Here is a 22484-nt window from a genome sequence, read left to right as displayed (position 1 = left end):
TATTTATAACAACTACATATAGTATTTTTATGAATTCATTTATTACTGTAAGAAAAGGTATTAATTTATTGTTAGCTTTAAAAAAAGACCTCAGGCTCTCTAAAACATTTGAAATTAATAAAAATTGTTGGATCCAAAATGATCTCAAAATAATTAAAAACTGCAGCCTTGTGGATGTTAGAGATCAATTCTAAAAACCCTAGCATGCAAGGAAGTATTTTGAAAATGGTGGTGGTTGTTATATAGCCCATAGCTAAGTTTTTTTATATGACAAAATAAATAGCAAAAAGTCAGGAAAAGATAAAGAAAATAGATCCAAGAATTAAAGTAGATGTATAAGCTCAAATTAAAGTCAATGAACATCTAATCCTAACTTGTTCAAAAATTAGGAAAATCCTTAGTCATTCCTTTCTAAATATATTACTATATAGCTTCTCGTGAGAGCTTTGAAGTTCTAACTTGTTTTCACCTTCACTAGATTTTCTTCATCTTTTTTATTTTGATATCAAAATCGTCTTTATTCCACATATCTTTCACATTTTGGCATCAACATTTGTGTTATCGTGAAACAAAAACTTCTAAACTATAAAGATTGTAACAATTATCACAACTTTAAATCTTCGATTAAAACAAAAGTTAACTAGCTATATAACTTAAAAGTATTATTGCAATTAAACTATGTCCCAAAAGAATAAATATTTTCTTTTGATAAGAAACAAACAAGTATATTCCAAAAAAACTTCGAGAAACAACCTAAGGGCAAGGGATTGAGAAGATCCCTACCCAGAGCACTAGTGAAGAAGAGTCTTGGAAAATTGTTGGTTTTGACTAAAAAAGTTTTTTCTCATTCAAAAGTAATCTCATTTTTAAAATCTTTTTTTTAAACTTTTTTTTTTCAAACTTTTCAGACTTTGAGTGGAGGGATCCACCATGTAAAAGTACAATTTTGTCCCTTAATAAATGATCATTTAGTTGTCTTGAATATAAAATCATCTAACTTACCTAACTCACATATCTTAAATTAGAAACTTCAATATTTAACTTCACATTTTGTTTTCAATATAGAAATGCTTTACGCGAGTGTCCCAAGTTCAGAGGAATAATCTTAGGATCCCTAGTTCAAAGAAACAATTTCTTTCTTTTTTTAGAGTTCCAAAGGAGATAAGTATGTTGAAAACTAGTCTTTTATTTTTTCAGAAAGTCGGCAAAATGAAGCCGAAAAATTAGTTTTTAAAGAAATTTTTTAGTAACCAATAAAATTCTTACTTCTTTTTCACTTATTTACGTTATAAAGGAGAATTCTTACATTTTAGGAGGAAAAGTAGAGAGAAAATTGAAAAATAAAAAGTATTGAAACATGATTGAACGTAGAAAAATTATTGCTAGTGTTCTATGATTTGTCTCGTAAAGTTCAAAGTAGATGTCTCGTGAAGTTGTCTTTCTCATGAAGATGAGTTTGTCCAACTTTACATGAAAATTGAGTTTGTTCAACTTTACGAGACAACACCTTTGTTCAACTTTTATCCCATGAATTTGAACCAATCGAATTGTCTCGTAAAGTTAACCAATCGAGCTGTCTTATAAAGTTGGCCAAGGCAACTTTCTTGTAAAGTTGACTAACTTTACTATAAACTTGACAAGGCAACTTTCTCAACTTTCTCGTAAAGTTGACTTGGTCAATTTAAGTCAACTTTCTTCTAAGTTTTTATTAATATTTATTTATACATTTTCTTTCGGCCAGTAAGTTTTATCTTCACTTGCAGAATGCCTCATGTGTTTGTTTACTACAATGGTATTTGGAATGAGGATGAACAGGAATACACAATCGATAATCTAGGGGGTTTGGATGTAAGAAGTGACATTTTCTTTCAGAACTTCTTGTTGGAGTTCTATAATCAAAGCGAGATTGATCCAAACAACCACAATCTCATCCTAAGATGTTTATACAATTTTGAATATAGGGTTCCTACGTATTTGATACGAAATGATCAAGAACTTAAGTTCTTTTTAAATGTTGAGGACGCATGTAGGTCCCTTATCTATTTATCAACGAAGTCCAAACCTATGTTTGGCGATAGTGATTTAATGAACCCTAGTTGCTTATACCAACCAAGTTTTGCATATAATTTAGCCCAAGAATATCCACCCCCTTATTATCCTACACAACCTTCGACAAAAATTATCCATCAGGTTATGCTATATCATTAAACCCCTTATATAATAATGTTGCCCCATATAACCTATCTGATGATAGTTTTTGTTGTTTATCCACACAATCCCAAGGATAATGATCCATCATTCTCAATATACTGTAAGGAGGATAATGTTTGTATAGATGGGAGGTTTGGGCATGATATAAGTGAGGAGAATGAGATAGAAGATGAAAATGTACGCGTTGAAGGGGGTTTTGAGCATGGTGTAGGAGAAGAGAACGTGAACAACGAGGTTAACATAGTTAAAGATGATTCAAACTATGAATGGAAATTACCAGCGGAATTGGATGATGAGTTTAATGAGTCTAATGATCTGATTGAAGAGGATGACAGAGACATTCGAATGAGTTAACTGTCAATGCGAAGGTACCAACTTGTACTTGGGAAATATTCATGCACAACCTCTGATCGCATGTCCTAAAGTGGAAATGATTGTGTCAAGTCAGATGTTTGAGAGCGATGATATTGATATTAAGGTAAGGTAAATATATCTCTCAAAGGAAGAACTTTCATTCGCATTGTCCCTCTTCGCTATACACCAAAATTTTGACCATAGGGTTAACAAATCCACGAAATCACTACTGGTTATTAAATGTAAACATGATGCCTATCATTGGAAGATTTGGGCTCGAAAGCTTAAGGATTCGGAGTTGTTCAAAATAACAAGGTATCAAGAGGGATCTTCTTCCACTGACTCATTTCAACATCATTCTGGTTCATGTTTAGTGGTCATCGTGTCCATGATCACCCTCATCATCACCGTGATCACTCTCATGGTGGACGTGATCCAGTTTGACATCATGGTTACCCTCATCGTCATCCTCGTGGTGACAGCCCCCACCCTTGTCGTCGTGATCACCCTTATCGTGGCCAACATCACCTTCAGCACGACGATCGTCACCCTCTGTAACATCTCAAATTTTTAAGTAACTTTCATTAAATTATCTTGAAATATTTAGGCATTATTTTGATAAGTTGAGGCTAAAAATTTAATTTGGGAGGTAAGATAATTAATCTAAAAGATATTTTTGAAGAATTGAAATTTTAATTCAATTTAAGGAAATTTTGGGTTAATTTATTTGGGGGAAAGTGTGATTTTAAATTGATTAAATATTTAGAAGAATGTACTTTATCTCAACTGTTGGATTGTATGTTCTCTTTATTTTTGGTTTAGGAGAAATTTGGATTTAATTTAAATTAATTAGAGTATAGATTTTCTAATTTAGTTAAATTGTGAAATTTCTAATTCAATTAGAATATGAATTGCCAAAATAATTAGATTATGGATTTTCTAATTAATTAAAATATAGATTTCCTAATTAGAGAATATGTCTTATTCAAAAAGGAAATTTAATCTATCTGCTACTTTAATTATTGATTTTCTAAAAAATAAATTTATTAATTAGATAAAGTGTCATATTCAAAAAGGAAATTTAATTTATCTACTTATTCAAGTTATGGAATCCCAAATAATTTAGGATTAGGATTATTTTTTCTCTATAAATACAACCATCAACTTCATTTCAAACCAATCACTTCATTCCAAAGGGAGGTTAATTAGAGAGAAAAAACCTTGTTACATTCATATTTTTCTTTAGTTGTTTGTCGTTGTGTGTCTGCTAATCACTACTACTCACTAGATTTTTATTTGGTGAGTATTAAAAATATGGAACTTTTTGGATTAGTTACAAATGTTGGGAATCAGATTTTAAACCCTAAATTATGGTTTATGTGTGGATTTGAATTTTTGAGTGAGCTTTGGAATAAATTTAAAGCAAACAAAGCGTTTGGAAAGTTAATTCAAGTTTTTGTTGGAGATTTATTTCTTGAATTAATTTTGGAATTTCAATCCGAGGTAAGTGTCTTTCTATGGGGTTCACCTTCAAATTAATCATCCCTACCAATTGAACTTTTTATCAACAACTCTTGTTGATGGACCTACTCTATCAACAACTCTTATTAATAGACCTGCTCGATCAACAACTCTTGTTGATACTTTTGTCGTTTCTCTTGACATTTCTTCTATTACTAGCTTACTATGAGGTTGATGGTTCTTTATATAATCTTCCTTCAAGAAGGTTGCATTTATCGATACAAATATATTATCTTCTTGAGGATCATAAAAGAAACCACTTTTTATCTCTTTAGGATAACTTACAAATAGGCATATCTTTAAATGATGTTCCAGTTTCTTAGGATTCTGAAGTGATGTAAACCACCTTTACGTCCTCTCCACAGCTCATAAGGTGTTTCAAAAACACTTTTCAAGGGAATCATGTTCAAAATATATACCATAGTCTCAACTGCGTGTCCTAAAAAGAATTAGGCAAGTGGGCATAACTCATCATAAAACGAACCATGTCTAACAAGGTTCTATTTCTCCTTTCTGTCACACCATTTTGTTGTGGTGTGCCAAGTGTTGTGAGTTGTGACTTGATTTTGTGTTCTATTAAATAGTCCTGGTATTTCAAGTCTATATACTCACCACCTCGATCTGATCAAAGTGTTTTAAGCTTTTTACCTAATAGGTTCAAGTGTATCGGATTTATGATGAATTAGGTAAATGTAGTTATACCTTGAATAATCATCGATAAAACTGATGAAATATTCACACCCTTCTCTAGCTTTAACATTCATCGAACTACAAAGGTCTGAATGTACCAGCTCCAAGGGTTCTTTGGCTCTAAGATCTTTTCCAGAAAAAGATCTTTTAGTCATTTTACCCTCAAGACAAGTTTCACATGGCGATAGTGAACTGTCTTCTAACTGATTTAGATGAACGTCCTTCACCAATCTCTCAATCCTGTTGAGATTTATACGAACAAGTTTCAAGTGCCAAAGATAGGCATTTGGAGAGACTTTCCTTTTCTTATTTGGAGTCTTAATTGTTTTAAACATCTCTATATTCAAAACAGCTTTTACCTCAGTTAGTTTTAACATGTACATGTTATTATCTAATTTTGCAAAACAAATATTAATATCTTTCGAAGTAATGAACACTTCATTTTTTTCAAAAGAAACTTTGTAATTTCGTTCCAGAAAGCATGAGATGGATATTAAATTCCTTTTCATAGAAGGAATATAATAAAAATTTTCAAGTAAAATGTACCTATCTCCTATAAATAACCTCATATCTCCCACTGCTTTAGTCGAAACAATCTTCCCAGTCCCAACCTTAAGGGTCGCTTCACCTTCTGTAAGTTCTCTCCAGGAACTAGTTTCCTGAGAGAAAATACAAATATGATTAGCGGTGCCTAAATCTATTATCTAGGTTTTTTTATCGTTTTCCACTAAGCATGTTTCAATTACTAGTAAATCACATTTACTCTGTTGTTTGAATTTTTCATTCCCATCTATATTGCTCAAAACTTTAGTTGAGTTGGGAGATAGATGACAATCCTCTGTTAAAACTTGTTTCCATTAGAAGAAATACGGGCTTTAATGTCGGTTTTAAACCGACATTAAAGGGCTTTAATGTCAGTTGGCAACCAACATTAAAGATAGTGTTATTAAAGCCCTTTAATGTTGGTTTTAAACCGACACTAAAGGGCTTCAATAACACCAATAACACAGCCTTCAATGTCGGTTGCAACCGACATTGAAGGTCTTTAATGTTGGTTTCAACCGACATTAAAGGTCTTTAGTGATTAAAGGTCTTTAATGTCGGTTGCAACCGACATTAAAGCCTTTTTTTTTTTAATTCTTAATCGACATTAAAACCCGAATCTGTCCATTTTTTTAAAATTTCGTTGCCGAATTCATTTTTTTGGTCAAATACGTTAAAAACGACATTATATGTCTCGTGTTGGGTCAGGAAATATCTGTCATTGTTTTATATTAAAAAGTATAAAAAAATTTGCATGGCGAGCCCATCAATATTTGTCTTCCACCTATGAATTTATCCACAAACAAGAATCAATATTTCCAATCCATTACATATACTCATCAATATTTGTCTTCCACCTATGAATTTATCCACCAAAATTTGCAAAACAATACCAGAACCAGACTTTCATAGAATACAGCTTACACCAAAGCCATCATTTCTCTCATTCACAAATATCAATTAGTACTAATTCCATGAATAAACAAGAATCACAATACCATGAATACAACTTCCAATAATAAACAGATCATGTCTTCCACCTATGAATTTATCCACAAACAAGAATCAATATTTCCAATCCATTACATATACTCATCAGTCTTCCACCTATGAATTTATCCACCAAAATTTGCAAAACAATACCAGAACCAGACTTTCATAGAATACTTACACCAAAGCCATCATTTCTCTCATTCACAAATATCAATTAGTACTAATTCCATGAATAAACAAGAATCACAATACCATGAATACAACTTCCAATAATAAACAAATCATGTCTTCCACCTATGAATTTATCCACAAACAAGAATCAATATTTCCAATCCATTACATATACTCATCAATATTTGTCTTCCACCTATGAATTTATCCACCAAATTTGCAAAACAATACCAGAACTAGACTTTCATAGAATACAGCTTACACCAAAGCCATCATTTCTCTCATTCACAAATATCAATTAGTACTAATTCCATGAATAAACAAGAATCACAATACCATGAATACAGCTTCCAATAATAAACAGATCATGTCTTCCACCTATGAATTTATCCACAAACAAGAATCACAATACCAGAACAGACTTTCATAGAATACTTACACCAAACCATCATTTCTCTCATTCACAAATATCATATTAGTACTAATTCCATTCACAAAGATCATGGTTAGATAAATTTACATTCATTCTAAGCTAGCATTTACATTCTATTGAGACAAAAAACAAGAATTACATCCTTACACAAACCGGCCAACAAAACTTGCCTATTAGGTCCGAATTACGTTGATCTCTCCTTGCATATATGCATCTTTTGTATTGAACTACAAAAAGGAAAAAAAAAAGAAGATAAATTCAACATAAGTTTACATCCATTTATTAAATTAAAGCTAGTACTATATAAAAAATAAATAATTTACGTACGAGGTTAGTAATGGGAGTAGTAGGATTATGCACTATTTCATGTATTTTGCACATAGTACCCGCATCCTACAGAATCTAATTGACGAGGGCACTGCATATAAAGAAGTTGAAAAAAATTGTTAAATTTTTATAAAGAATTCGAATGAACATAAATTGTTAAAAAATGAATACAAATTTACCTTTACAGGTTTCCATTTTGGAGAAGACCGATAGTGTTGGAGATCGTGCTTGGCTTACCATGTTTTCAATCCACTAAATACTTTAAAAACATTAGTTAAACATAATACTTCAATTAAGAGCTAAGAAATTTCAATTACACTTACATATTTATAACTCCATGAAAATCCTCTTGAATCTTACTTCGAAGAGAGTCCAAAACATAAACACAATTTTCTTGTAGATTGATTACAATCAATATCCAATGATAACTATAATAAGCAGCAATTTTGAAATATTAGTACGTGTATAATGAAAATTAAAAATAACTTAAGAACTTGTATTTACTTACCTTGTATTATATGGAATGAGGACTAATTGGTCTAAATTAGCCAATTCTAGTTGATTGGCTAAATTTCTGGATCGAATATCTTGAGACTTCACGTGTGGTGATATTCTTGCTTGATCAATTATAAAAAACTTCTTCGTAATATCACGACCACGTTCATCCCAAAAATACCTAAACAAAGTAAGATTTATTATTTATCAACATGAAACAAAGTATACATGAGTGAATTTAGATGAGTAATACTTAAGCAATGTATGTCAAAATACACATGTAGCCTATTTGAACTATATTGCAATATTGGAGCAGATCATCGCGACCTAAATAAATAAATTTATCTTTTCCAAATATATGCTCGTCCAAAGGAATACGGATCATGTCTACATCGTTCATGTTATGCATTGCATGTTTGTTCAATAATTTGATAGTACCATTAGTGTTAGTATATTTGGAGGACTGGCTGAAGCTCTTAATTGGTGAATGATCTTACCATAACCAGAGTTACAAAAATTCAAAGTAGGAAAAATAATAAATAACCAAACTCATATACTGAAAAGGAAACATACTTTTTTCTCGTCAACCATAACTACAAGTTCACGAGGCCATTTTACGAAGTTGTCTGTTACTTGCTTTAAGAACTCTATTTTACCCTTCACAGGAATTGGTATAGGCAAATCTTCTCCAACGACAATGTCAATCAGAACTTTAACAGTTAAGCATGACACATCATCATCAAATGTTGTGGCTACTGCAATAATATTATCTACAGTTTCTATAGCCAAGTGGCATGGTGTCCCCTTAACAAATTTAAAAGAACTTACGTCATGCATGGTTAAGCATGTATAATATGATTAAAATTTAAAAGTCACAATAAATAATTACCTCTAAATCTTCTTTAGACATCTTCTCAGTATCTTTTTCTTTAGACATCTTCTTAGTATCTTCTTCAGATGCACTTAGTGCAACACTTCCAACAGATGATTTGGACTGATGAGATTGTCTACTGTGAGTTCTTTCTCTTGACACTTTACCATGTCGAACATTTTTTTGACTAGAGCCTCCTTCAATTTCTTGGCTCATAGAGGACTTTGGTTTTACTAATTTGAAATATTGAGAATGGGAAACAAAATCACCTATTCCTCTAACACGTCCCCAATGTTCTTCCATACCCAATGCTTCGGTGAGAACATCTTCACCTTCATAAACTTCAGCCAATTTATCCTGTAAAACATATTACAATTTTCACACAATATCTATTTCTTCTTAAACTTATATATATGTCATCTTAAATTTTGCATAATATATACTTACAATCCGATTGGCACATTCTCAAGTAACTTCATCAAAGTATTCATTATTCTTTCCTTTTCTTGCTTCTTTCCATAAAGTCGCCCGATAAGAAGGGTCATTCGATAGGTTCTATATGAACATATATAATTAATTAGTATAAACATATTAGAATAAAATATTTAATTTATGTCGAATAACTCATTAATTCTTGGGCAAGATTCACATAGTCCTTCCGAGAAATGTGGTGATTATATACACATTTCGCACGTCTTTCTTTTTTAACACGATTGATTTTCTGTACAACAAATCTAATTGAAGTTACCTATCAAAACAATGATAATGTTGACATGTAATTTATTGTGAATGACTTACCTCCCATTCTTCACTCAATCGTTCATTGACGAACAATGTCCAATGATCTTGCTCTATAAGAGAATATTATTGGGATGGAAATTGCACGACCAAGGGTTCATCCTTAAATGGAAGTATGAACTTTTGATTCAACGTTGTCTTGAAATCCGAAACTTCCTAGATGCAGATATTAGTATACAATGTTTGGACTTAGAGTCCATATTGAACGAAATTTGCACAATGAAAAAAGTAGTTAAATAATAAACCAATAAACTTCTATGCACATGAATTAAAAGTTTAGAAAACATACCACTACACAATCAAAAAGTTTGCTTTTAAATGGTTTGGAACTTTTTTCCAAGAATCATACGTTATAGGAATTTGTTGTCGAACACAAACTCCTATATAACTCTACATCTTCTTTGCTCCAGATCCAACCGGTTGTCCATGTTCATTATAATCGATGGTCAACCGTTGTCTAGATGTCCTTATTTGTGCCAACTCAAACATTGTAGTTGAGCCACATGGTATACTTATTCTGCTATGTTTTTGTGGGATCATATTTCTATCATCCTCATTGCTACTTGTTGAAGTTTCCATGTCAATCTGAAAAAAAATAAAAAAATAAAAACATTACTCACACAAAAAACATATAATCTTAATATTTAAATACATATAACCATAGTAAATGACATACCATGTTTAATATATTATTTATCAACCCATCAACCCATCCACCCTCACAATCAGGTCTAATGTATGTGGATGTTGTATCATCAATCTCAGTAAATGTATCAACATTAGGCATTCTTTGCATACCTTCATAACCACACTCTTGTAGCATATCTCCTATTTCATCTTCATAAAAATCATCCTCAATTGTTCGTTGTGGAGATGTTAAAACAATTGACCAACCCGAATTTGTGGGATCTTTTACATAAAACACTTGTTTTGCTTGAAAGGCTAAAATAAATGGGTCTGATTTATGTCCAATATGATTGAGGTCCACAATAGTAAACCCAAACTCGTCTGTTTTGACTCCATTTTATTCTCAACCCAATTACATTTGAATAAAATAAATGATAATCCATGATAGTCAAGCTCCCATATTTCTTGTATTACACCATAAAAGGTCATATCTGACATGACGGTCCTTTTATCCTTAGCACTAGAGACTTGCATTGTGGTAGCCGTTATACTAACTCCACTATTTTGAATCCTCCTAACATCATCGCAATTCTTTGTGTGATAGTAGTAACCATTGACCACATAACCATAATATTTTGCCACAGTTGGACAAGGTCCATTAACTATCTATCTCAAAGAAGGCAATATGGAATTTTTGGGAACTTCGAGTGCTAGTGCAACCTACGATATATTTCATAATATTTTAGTAGTTAACAATTATACATCAAATAGTAGGTCTCTAGAGATTACCCATGTGGACAACCACCAACTGAATGTATGATTATGTTCTTCCTGAAGCCACTTTTTACTTTTATTTTTACCAGAATTGAGCTTAGACAAAATATCCATATGTTGCCTATTATAAATGACAAAGTTAGTAGATTATTGAATAATCAAGTAACCTAAAACGAGAATAAGATGGAGATCTACATACTCAACGTAAGGAAGCACATCATTTACATTTTTAATGACATAAAGATGAGTTTGATCCAACTCATCCTTACTCGATCTGATAAAAGAAACAGTTGACAAATGATCTATCAATGTTTGAATTCGCTTTCTTTGTTGATGAGTTTAGCCCAATAGAATTAACACCAGATACGAATTCACAACAAAAATCTATAGTCTCTTCAACAATATAATTTTCTCCAACACATCCTTCTGGTCGATTTCTATTTCGTACATAAGTTTTCAACACTTTCATGTATCGTTCAAAAGGATACATCCACTTCAAATAAACAGGTCCATAAAACTCAACTTCTCTTACGAGATGCACTACAAGGTATACCATTATTGTGAAGAATGATGGAGGAAAATACTTCTTTAAGAGGCATAAAGTGACAATGATATCCTCTTGCATACCCTTTAACTGAGATGAATCGATCGCCTTGCAACATATAGCATTAAAGAAGAAGCATAGGCGAGTAATTGCAAGTCTTACATGTTTGGGTAAAATATCACAAATGGCTACCAGTAATAATTGTTTTATAAGAACGTGATGGTTAGGCGACTTAAGTTCGTAAAGTTTTAAATCTGTGAGCGACACTAAACTTTGAATGTTCGATGAATAGCCTTCAGGTACTTTAATTTCTGATAGTACCTTACAAAAGCTCAATTTCTCAGCTCGTGTTAATGTATAACATGTGGGAGATAAAAAGACTTTTTTCTCTCCTACTTGAGGGGCTAACTCTGATCTAATGTTCAGTTCCACCAAATCTAATCAAGTCTTTATTCCATCTTTTGCTTTACCAGGAATATCAAGCAATGTGCCAATAAGATTTGCACATACATTCTTTTCAATATGCATCACGTCTAAACAATGTCACACATCAAGATACTTCTAGTATTCTAACTCGAAAAGAATAGATTTTTTCTTCCAATAAGTTTAAGTGCTATCTCCACTATGCTTTTCTTTGATACTTTTCTTACCAAATGAATATTGATACTTACTTGTTTCTGCGAGAATTTCTTCCTCGCTCAATGGTTTTGGACCAAATGCTAATTATTGTGCGCCATTAAAAGCTTTCTTTTGTTTCCTATATGGATGACAGTGGGGTAGAAACTTGCGATGCCCGAGATATGTCATCCCTTTCCCTTTTGATAAATAAGTGGATGAAGTATTCTCTCCACAAATTGGACATGCATGATATCCTTTAACTGTACAACCACACAAGTTACCATACACAGGAAAATCGTTAATGGTCTATAATAAAATGGCTTTAAGCATGAAACGTTGTTCTTCATATGCATCGTAACATTGTACCCCATTTTTCCAAAGTTTTTTCAAGTCATCTACTGACGGAGCTAAATAAACATCTATGCCATTTCCTGGTTATTTAGGACCAGATATTAGTGCCGTCAGCATAAAAAATTTTCGCTTCATGCACAACCATGGAGGTAGATTATACGTCACTAACATCACTGGCCAACAACTATATCTACTACTAAGATCTCCATGTGGATTTACCCCATCTGTCGAAAGAGCAAGACGAAGATTTCTAGGTTCTGACCTAAACTCTGGCCTCAAATTGTCTATTTTTTTCCACAATAGGGCATCTTTGGGATGTTTTAATAAACTATCTGTTTCTTTTTAAACCATCTGTTTCTTTTTTTTTTAGCATGCCACGTCAATAAACTTGCTATTTCTTTACTTCGAAACATTCTTTCAAATCTTGGAATTGGGGGGAAATACCACATGATTTTTTGTTGGGATATTCTTAGCCCTTTTGTTTAAATTTTTTTTTAAGCTTCCATTTTGACGTACCACAAATGGGGCATATATTTGCATTAGAGAGTTCTTTTCTAAACAAGCAAAAATCATTTCTACATGCATGAATCTTCTCGTACTTCATTCCAAGAGTACCCAACATCCTTTTTGCTTCATAAGTAGAAGTTGGAATTTCATTAGGACTAGGTAATATGTAATGAATTAATTCCAACAACTCAGTGAAACTCTTATCGCTCCATCCAAATTTAGCTTTTAAATTATATAACTTTACCAATGTAGATATTTTGGAAAAAAGTTTTACAATTTGGGTACAATGGTTTCTTTGCATCATCTAATAATTCTTCAAAATTATCAGATTTTCCACTAAAATAGTTATTATATACAACCTCAAACATTCCAATTGTATCATCAACATCAACATTATCCTCATCAACTTTGTCTCTTTCACTAGTAGACATATTTTCATTATTTCTCTTAATCGGTAATGATTCACCATGAAAAATCCATGTCTGATAACTTTGATCTATACCATTAAAGAATTAATGTTCTCTTATTTTGTTCACATCTAGAGTCTTTGCATCAACACACTTCAAACATGGACAACTCATGACATTAGGTATATTTGAATGTTGTAGACCATTTTTAATAAACACCTCGACCCCTAAACCATACTCAGCTGACATTCTATTTATTTTCATCCATGACTTATCCATGATTGTAAAATATGCAACTTAATCTACAAAAAAAAAAAAAAAAAAAAACAATAACAAGGGAAGATTTAAAAGTATAAAATTATGATTGTAAAATATGATTCTCAACACACCATCAGCTTGACACTAAAAAAGTTTATGGAGAGAGAGAGAGAATTGGATGTCAATTTATGGATTTGATTTGGTGGTTTGCAGAACATCCCAATAGGAGAGGATTAAACTAGAAAGTAAACTTAAAAAAAAAAAAACATGAAAGGAGAGAAGAAGAAGTAAAAACAAGAAACAATTACAACTTAGAAGTAAAAGCTTGAACATGTCTCAATGACCATAGGGCTTAATCTATAAGTTTGGGAGATGTCATTTCCTCAAGTGGGCAAGCTAAAAATGACTTCAATTATTAACCCTAACCATCCAACAATCTCACACTCTCTCTACTAAAATTATTGGGTTTTATTCAGTCAGGCATTATCACAAACAACAATTGAGAAGTCAAATTAATGCCATTAACACAATCTATAGAAATTGCGAATTTATATAAGAAAAAGTAAAATATACATCATCTGTTAAGTAATTAACACTCCTAATAAAATTTTCCCTTCCCCTTTGGTTCTATACTTGAAAAACTGTAGCAACCAAAATCAAATGAATAAAATGTCATCAACATAATAAACTCATTTTACAAGCTAAGCGATGAATTCAAAAGAAATTTGCTCACAAACATATATATAATTTACATTGTATCAAAATTTTCACTTGCTACTATTATCATTTGAAATCAAAGATTATTCAGAATAACCTTGTAAATGGTTTTGTGAAAGAATGTATATGAAAAGGAAAAAAGAAATTAAACAGCAAAAATTGGGGGAATTGAAAAACTAATGAAAATCAACAAAAACATCAAAATTCCAATACTGCTCAAACTTAAATCATTCAACATCAGAGACTACGAGGTCTACAGTCCTCATTCACGTCGACGGCGTGAAGGAGATCAATATAGACGGAAGAGAAGTTGTAAATGATCAGAGGTTTAAATAATCACCTCTCACGGAAGAGAAGGAGATCGACGGACACGGGCACGGCGTGAAGAAGATCGATGGACACGGGCGAACGACGGTGTGAAGGAGATCAACGGACAAGCGAAGAAGAAGATTGACGGCGTGAAGGAGATCGACGAACACGGTTGATCGACGGCATAAAGGAGATCGAAGGCGTGAAGGAGATCGATGAACGAGCAAAGAAGGGTGAAGGACGGGCGCAAGCGAGATAGGGTTTGGGCGTAAGAGATCGAAAAGGAGGCGGCGATATAGGGTTTTATTATTTAATAAAATAAGAAAAAAAATTACACCTTTAATATCAATTTTAAACCGACATTAAAGATTCGTATTTTTTTAAATCGACATTATACATCCGATTCACTTTTTCCAACCGACATTAAAGCCCAAATTTCTTCTAGTGTTTGAATCATCATTTGCTAGTAATTTGCATGTTAAATTGTTATTACCATTAATTAAAGCGGAGCGAGTATTTTAGAAGAATTCGACATGCTGGAATTTTAAACATATTCTTATTAGTAAATTGCAACTAAATCCAAATCAAGTTTCAGCAAAAAGTAACAATGTACTCACAATCATTATTTATTTGCAACTATACTATAGTGGGTCAGAATAAGAGTTACTGATAGGCAATTAAATACTCCTTCACTAAAGCAAGACAATCTTGACTAAATACTATCTCCAGAATAACTCATATTCCGATAGTCATTTTAGCTATCATTTTTTGTCAGAACTTACTAACACTTTAGTAATTCTGTAAGTGTAATCCTCCATTTTCAGACCTCAGAGGATGGCCCCAACGATGCTACTGAATTGGAAAGTCAAGATTAGAAAACGACTTAAGAAATCCTATCCATTTCTAGAGTTTGAGTTGATCCAAATCCTAGTTACAACCCTCCGAGGGGATAGCCATCGTTAAACGACTAGCAAGGTCGATTTAAAGATGACAAGCAGGCGCAACATAGGAATCACAATGTCCAAACAAATGGAAGAGACCACAGGACACGTTAACACATATCCTCACCCACTTACTATGAACTACTTTCCTCATTTACCTTGATATTGACCCATACAAACACTTTCCGAATGGAGGTCATTCCCAGGGTGACACAAAGCGTTATATGAATCTCATGGTGTGAACTATCTAAGGATGTGAGAGTTGAAATCAATATATCATATATTTGATTTTACATTGAACGACTTTCCCTCATTCACCTTGATCTTGACTCATGCAAACACTTTCTGAATGGAGGTCACTCCTAGGATGACATGAAGCGTCGCATGAATCTCACAATGTGAAACTCTTAGAACGTGAGTATGAAAATCAAAGCATCACTTTTGATTTTATTGTGAACAGTTTCCCCTATTCATTATAATCTCGATTTATGTAAATACTTTTTAGATAGAGGTCACTCCCAAGGTGACCTGATATTTGTTTAGGTATATTTTTACTCAGGTTTGTTTTGGCTAATTAAACAACCTAATTTTAGGTGTTTATCCAAGTATAATATTTATATTTGGATTTAACCTATGATGTCTAGGTAATAAACCAATTTTAAAACCTCACAATCGCTCACATATTGCTCATAAAACTGTTTACCAACGCTCAATTATTCGGCCATAATCACTAAGTAAGAGGTATTCCGTAGACCGTCAACTTAAGTACCCCCTGCCTTAGACAAGATTATATACATGTTGAGTTTGTAAAAAAAATTTACAAGATGTCGGCCTATTTTAACTATTAAAATAGGTGATTAACCTACGTGAACATGCAACTTATCTTTGTTAAGGATTTTAAATGTCTAACCCAATTTTATAACAATTTACAAAATTTTAGACATGTTAAGCATCCATAACATACATCAAAAGCATTCAACATTTATTATATAACATTTATATTAAAACATTTGAAACCCTATACATGCATACTATATATTATAACACTTTATAACATACTTTCTGTTGGATTTTATGTCCTAAAACTCGCAGTTTGTAAAATGATAAACATATTCTATAATCAATATACTTATTATTGATTTCATAAATTGTATGAAAGTCTAAATCCAATAAATTAAGACCTATGACTATTGTATGAGTACTTGAACTTTATGTGGAGACAGAAAAGTAGATTAGGTTTGAGTAAATAGTCAAAATGATCTATGGTACATGAATGAGGTTGGGTACCCTATTCTGGTAACACAATTGGATGCGACCTACTCTGTAGTTGTTACAAAGAGTTGTAAAGTGCTACATATGATGTGATCCTAATTCGTACATGTTATGACATGAGGAGTGGGGGCGTCCTATGCAATGAGTTTGCATAAGATCAGGACCAAGAAATAAGTCACTCTTACTTTATAACGTTGTTTATTGTTTAAGACTGACTATTTCACCTAGATGACCTAGGTAGCTCGATCTTAATCTTGAGCTAATTATGAACTCCTGTTTATTCGAGATTGCCCTTAGATTTGCATAGGTAATGGTTGGCTCAACAACGCCGGCTCAATAAGACTCCCATTTCAGGGGTAAGATTGGATAGATAGCTGGGGACATAGGGTACAAGACGGAGTTCACGCCTACCCGATTTAGGGATAGGAAAAGGTTGTTCTCTTAAGTATTGAATCAAGGTCTTGAACAAGGGGCCCCACTCTCTCACTGGGCTGAGAGAGTTTGGTTTAGTGATTGGATAACAAACCAGTTGTTCATTAGAGAATCAGTAGGGACTTGAAGAATAAGACGTAATCTCGGGGGTAAAACAAATATTTGACCCAACAATTATTACGAACAACCTGTGAATAGTCCACTTGCTGATTATGGTTAAATCATGTGGACATAACATATCTACCATGAGGGGAGTGCAACTATGGGCTTTAGTAGAGTGATCCATTAGTTAACAAATGGGGATTAATCTAGTCTACTGAGTTTAGCCAATTAATCTTGGATCGTTGGGGCCCATGATCTGTAGGTCCGCGAGATCCCCCTACTAGCTTTAGAATAGCATGATAAGTTAATTTGAAATGTTCAAATTAGAACTAAGGGAATTAGTAATTATGTAAGATATAATTACGTGTTTGATTTGAGAATTAAACGAAGTAGGAGAATTTATATATTTAAATACAATTTAAATATATAAAGATGGATATGTGTTAAAATTAATTTAATATTTGATATTAACTTAATTAAATTTTATTTAAAATTAATTTATGAAATTAATTTCTTTTTTCAATTTCTAAAATTAAAAATGGTTTTTGGAAAAATCATTCTTGATTTTATGATAAAATTGTTAATTAATTAAAATTTTCATTTTTTAAAATCAAAATAGATTTTATAAAATCAAATTTTGATTTTGTGATAAAATTGAAAAAGTGAAAATCAAAACACAAAATGGAAAAAGTTATTTTCCATTATCCATATCTTTCAACTTGCTCACTCAAATGGCATTCTCTTTGCCTTGTCTTTTCCAAGCATGAGCTGCAACTCATGCAACTCTCTCCTTTGCATGTTGATCTGCAATATAATGAAGAGATTGGAGTGAAAATTGAACATGCAATCTATGGAGAATTTTAGAGAAAATTCGGGTTGAAGAAAGGGTTCTTCAACAAGATTACTGCAGTGAGCATTTCTCATTTATCCCTTGATTCAAGCTTGTTTTGAGTCTCACAACTCAATCAAGAGCACTAAGAGAATATTAAGGAAGATCTTGAGGTGGTCTATAACAAGATTTGGAGAAGATAGTAGTTGGAGAATGAGCTTTGAAGAAGTTCTACAAGAGGTATGTCTTGAAACTCATTTGTTTTCTGTAAGATTATGCTTTATATTTTTCCAAAATTAGTGAATTAGAGTGTTTAGATGATCCTTGTGCTTCCGCTATTGCTAATACATTCCTACACTTTCAATGCATGTAACATGCTTCCTATGGTGGGATTTTAATTCTACATGATATACTTTATGCACATACAAGATTTATTTAATTATAACATACATCACATGCATAAATAATTAAACACAAATTGATATGATTTTAGTTTTGGCATTTTCAAGCAAATAAAGGCCTAATTATTACAAAATTCAGCAAAGATCGACTCCAAAACACTTCTAAATGGCCCAAACAGCCTTGAACCGGACCCGAACCTCTCGAATCGAACCTCCAAAGCTCAAAATTGGGCTGAACCGGGCAAAAACCATCGAGTACCATCAAGCACCGAGTATGCCATCAAGCATCTTGTATGCCCTCAAGTATCAAGTATGTCATCAAGTAACATCGAGTATGACATCATACATTGAGTATGAGCATCGTGCATCGAGTATTTCACAAAATATCATCAAGTTGCTCATCGAGTATGGTATCATGCATCGAGTATTGGGCAGTGGCTAAAAATCCAGTTCCTGTTGCTTGACCTTCTTCACCTCTTTCTTCAATTACAACTTAATTGCAACTCTAATGACTCCAATCAAATTACAGACATTTAAGAGAAAACAATGCCAAAACTCAGAAAAACCATATCAGTTCATCATTTTCATACAACTTATGAAAAACACCCATCAAAACTCAAATTAATGCTAACCAAGTGCTTAAATCACGCTCTGATACCAATTGATAGGATAAGATACTGTTGGATTTTATGTCCTAAAAATTCGCAGTTTGTAAAAGATAAACATATTCTATAGTCAATAAACTTATTATTGATTCTATAAATTGTATACGTAAAAGTCTATATCCAATAAATTAAGATCCATGGCTATAATATGAATACTTGAACTTTATGTAGAGACATAGAGATGGATCAAATTCGAGTAAACAGCCAAAACGGTCTATAGTACATGATTAAGGTTGGGTGCCTTATTCTGGTAGCACTATTGGATGCTGCTCACTCTATAGCTTTTACAAAGAGTTGTAAAGATACTATAAACGAAGTGATCTAGATTCGTTCATATATTGACGTGAGGAGAGGGGGCGTCCTATGTAATGAGTTTTCATAAGATCGGACTAAGAAATAAGTCACTATTACTTTATAATGTTGTTTACTGTATATGACTGACTATTTCACTTAGATGAGCTAGGTAAATTGATCTTAATCCTGAGCTAACTATGAACTCCTGATTATTTGGGATTATCTTTATATTTTCATAGGTGATGGTTGGCTCAACAACGCCAGTTCAATAAGCCTCCCATTTCAAGGGTAAGACCGGGTAGATAGTTGGAGACATAGGGTGCAAGACGGAATTCACGCCTACCTGCTTTAAGGATAGGAGAAAGGTTGTTCTCTTAAGTAATGAATCCAGGTCTTGAATAAGGGGCCCCACTCTCCACTAGGCTGAGAGGGATCTGGTTTAGTGACTGGATCACAAGCCAAGTATTCATTAGAGGATAAGTAGGAACTTAAGGAACAAGACGTAATCGAAGGTAAAACAGACATTTGACCCGCCGTTATTATAAACAACCTGTGAAGGATCGACTTACTAATTATGGTTAAATCATGTGGACATAATATATCTACAGTGAGGGGAGTGCAACTATGGACTTTAGTGGAGTGACCCATTAGTTAACGAATGGGGATTAATTTGATGTAAAGAGTTTAGCCAATTAATCTCGGATCGTTGGAGCCCATGATCTATACGTCAACGAGGTCCCCCTACTAGCTCGTAAATGGATTATATTTGGAATAGCGTGATAAGTTAATTTGAAAGGTTCAAATTAGAATTTAGGGAATTAGTAATTATATGTAATATAATTACGTGTTTAATTTTCGAATTAAATGAAATTGGAGAATTAATTAATATTTAAATATTAAATTCATGAATAGGGATTTGTGAAGGTGGAATTTGTGTAAAATTAATTTAATATTTCATATTAAATTAATTAGGATTAATTAAATTATTTAATTAATTACTTATTATTAATTTTATTAGAAAATTAATTTTGTAAAATTAATAAAGTTTTTAATTTTCAAATTAAGATTGATTTTGGAAATCAATTTAATATTGGAAAAGTCTGGAAAACACAAATATGAGAAAAATAGGATTTCTCCACTACTCAACCAAGTAGTTGACTCAAAACCCACTTGAATCAATTCAATCTCCAAGCATGAGTTGCACCTCATGCAACCTTCTTCTTTGTATGAATGTCCTGCAATAAATAGAGAATATGGAAGTGGAAATCGGGCATGCAATACCTGATGAACTTGCTGAAGTTTTGTTGAAAACTTGTAAGGTTAAAGAAGTGTTCTTCAAGTTGCATCAATGAGCTTCTTCTCTAAATTTCATTCGCTCAAACTTATTTTGAGTCCCCTAACTCAATCTAAGGTTCCAAGAGAATAGTAGGGAAGACCTTGAGGTGGTTCACAAGAAGAATTGGAGAAGATTTGCAGTTGAATTCGAGTTCCAAGAAGTTCTACAAAGGTATGACTTGAAACCTCTTATTATTGTATGAGCATGCTTTATTTATAGCCAAAATTAATGAATTAGAATGTTTATTGATCTTTGTTGCTTCCTCTACATGCTGGTATACTCCTTCAATAACATGCAATGGAAGTAAACAAAATCAATAAGCACAATAATTACATTTAATTTGAGTTCTAAAAGTTTGCTTAAACAAAAATTTAAGAAGAGGGTTTCTCAACAACATACCTTTTGATGAATTCTCCCAATTCCAAGCTGCTCTTCATATAATTTCAGCTTCAACTCAACAGTGAACCATCAAAAGATCTCTCTACTATTCTCAACTTTGAATTGAGTGGTGGAACTCCAAATTGGAGTGAATTTGTGAAGGGAAAAAGTGGGTTTTTGTCAAGAAGAAGAATACTGCAACAAGAACTTTTCCAACTGCAAAAACTCTTATCACATCTTCAAATTGAAGAGGTTTTATATTTGATTCATATGCAAACACTGAAGTTCAACAACATTGACACTTCAATAACCTGAAATTCATTGGGCAAGGTGTGTAATTGATGATACACCTCCTACTTAGAGTTTTGTGGACTTTTCCACTAACTCCTCCAGTTTTAAATTTTGTTATTTTAAATTCAAATTTTAATTAATTCTAAAATAAAATAAAAATTAATTTAATTAATTTATAATTAATTAAATTTAAAATATCACAATTCGATTTCTCAAATTGAATTGAAAATAAAAATTAATTTGATTTTTAATTAATTAAACTTATTTAATTAATTAAATAAAAATTTAATATAAAATATTAAATTAATCACACGCCTATCATGTCATTAATATTTAAAACAATATTTAAATATTATAAACTCTCTAATTCCGTTTAATTTCAATAAATTAAATATTAATTAATTATATCAAATATAATTATAGAAACCCTAATTTGAATTTGAACCTATTCAAATTCAAACTCTAATTTGAATTTTCAAATTGAATTTGAACACTTCAAATTCAAACTCTAATTTGAATTTTCAAATTGAATTTGAACACTTCAAATTGATATTGTTCCAATTCACTCAATTTATTAGTTCAAGGTTTTTTTTTTTTTTTTTTTTTTTTTGCGAGCTAGTAGAGGGATCTTATGGACCTACAGATCATGAGCTCCAACGATTTAAGATTAATTGGCTAAAATTCTTTAGACCAAATTAATTTAACTATCAAGTCACACCATTATAACTCGATAGTTGTACTCTCCTCACGGTAGATATATTTGTGTCCAATTTATTTAACCATAATCAGGAAGTCGACCCTTCACAGGTTGTTTGTAATATCAGCGAGGTCAATATGCTATTTTACCCCCGATATTACATCTCCTTAAGTTCCATTGATCCTCTAATGAACAATTGGTTTGTGATCCAATCGCTAAACTGGATCCCTCTTGGGCTAATGAGAGGGTGAGACCCCTTGTTCAAGACCTAGATTCAGTACTTAAGAGAATAATCTTTCTTCTATCTTTAAATCGAGTAGGCATGAA

This window comes from Benincasa hispida, chromosome 1 (genome assembly GCF_027475165.1).
Source record: "Benincasa hispida cultivar pf3 chromosome 1, pf3_genome.v1.1, whole genome shotgun sequence".
Taxonomy (NCBI): Eukaryota; Viridiplantae; Streptophyta; class Magnoliopsida; order Cucurbitales; family Cucurbitaceae; genus Benincasa; species Benincasa hispida.
This window is presented reverse-complemented; position numbering follows the sequence as displayed.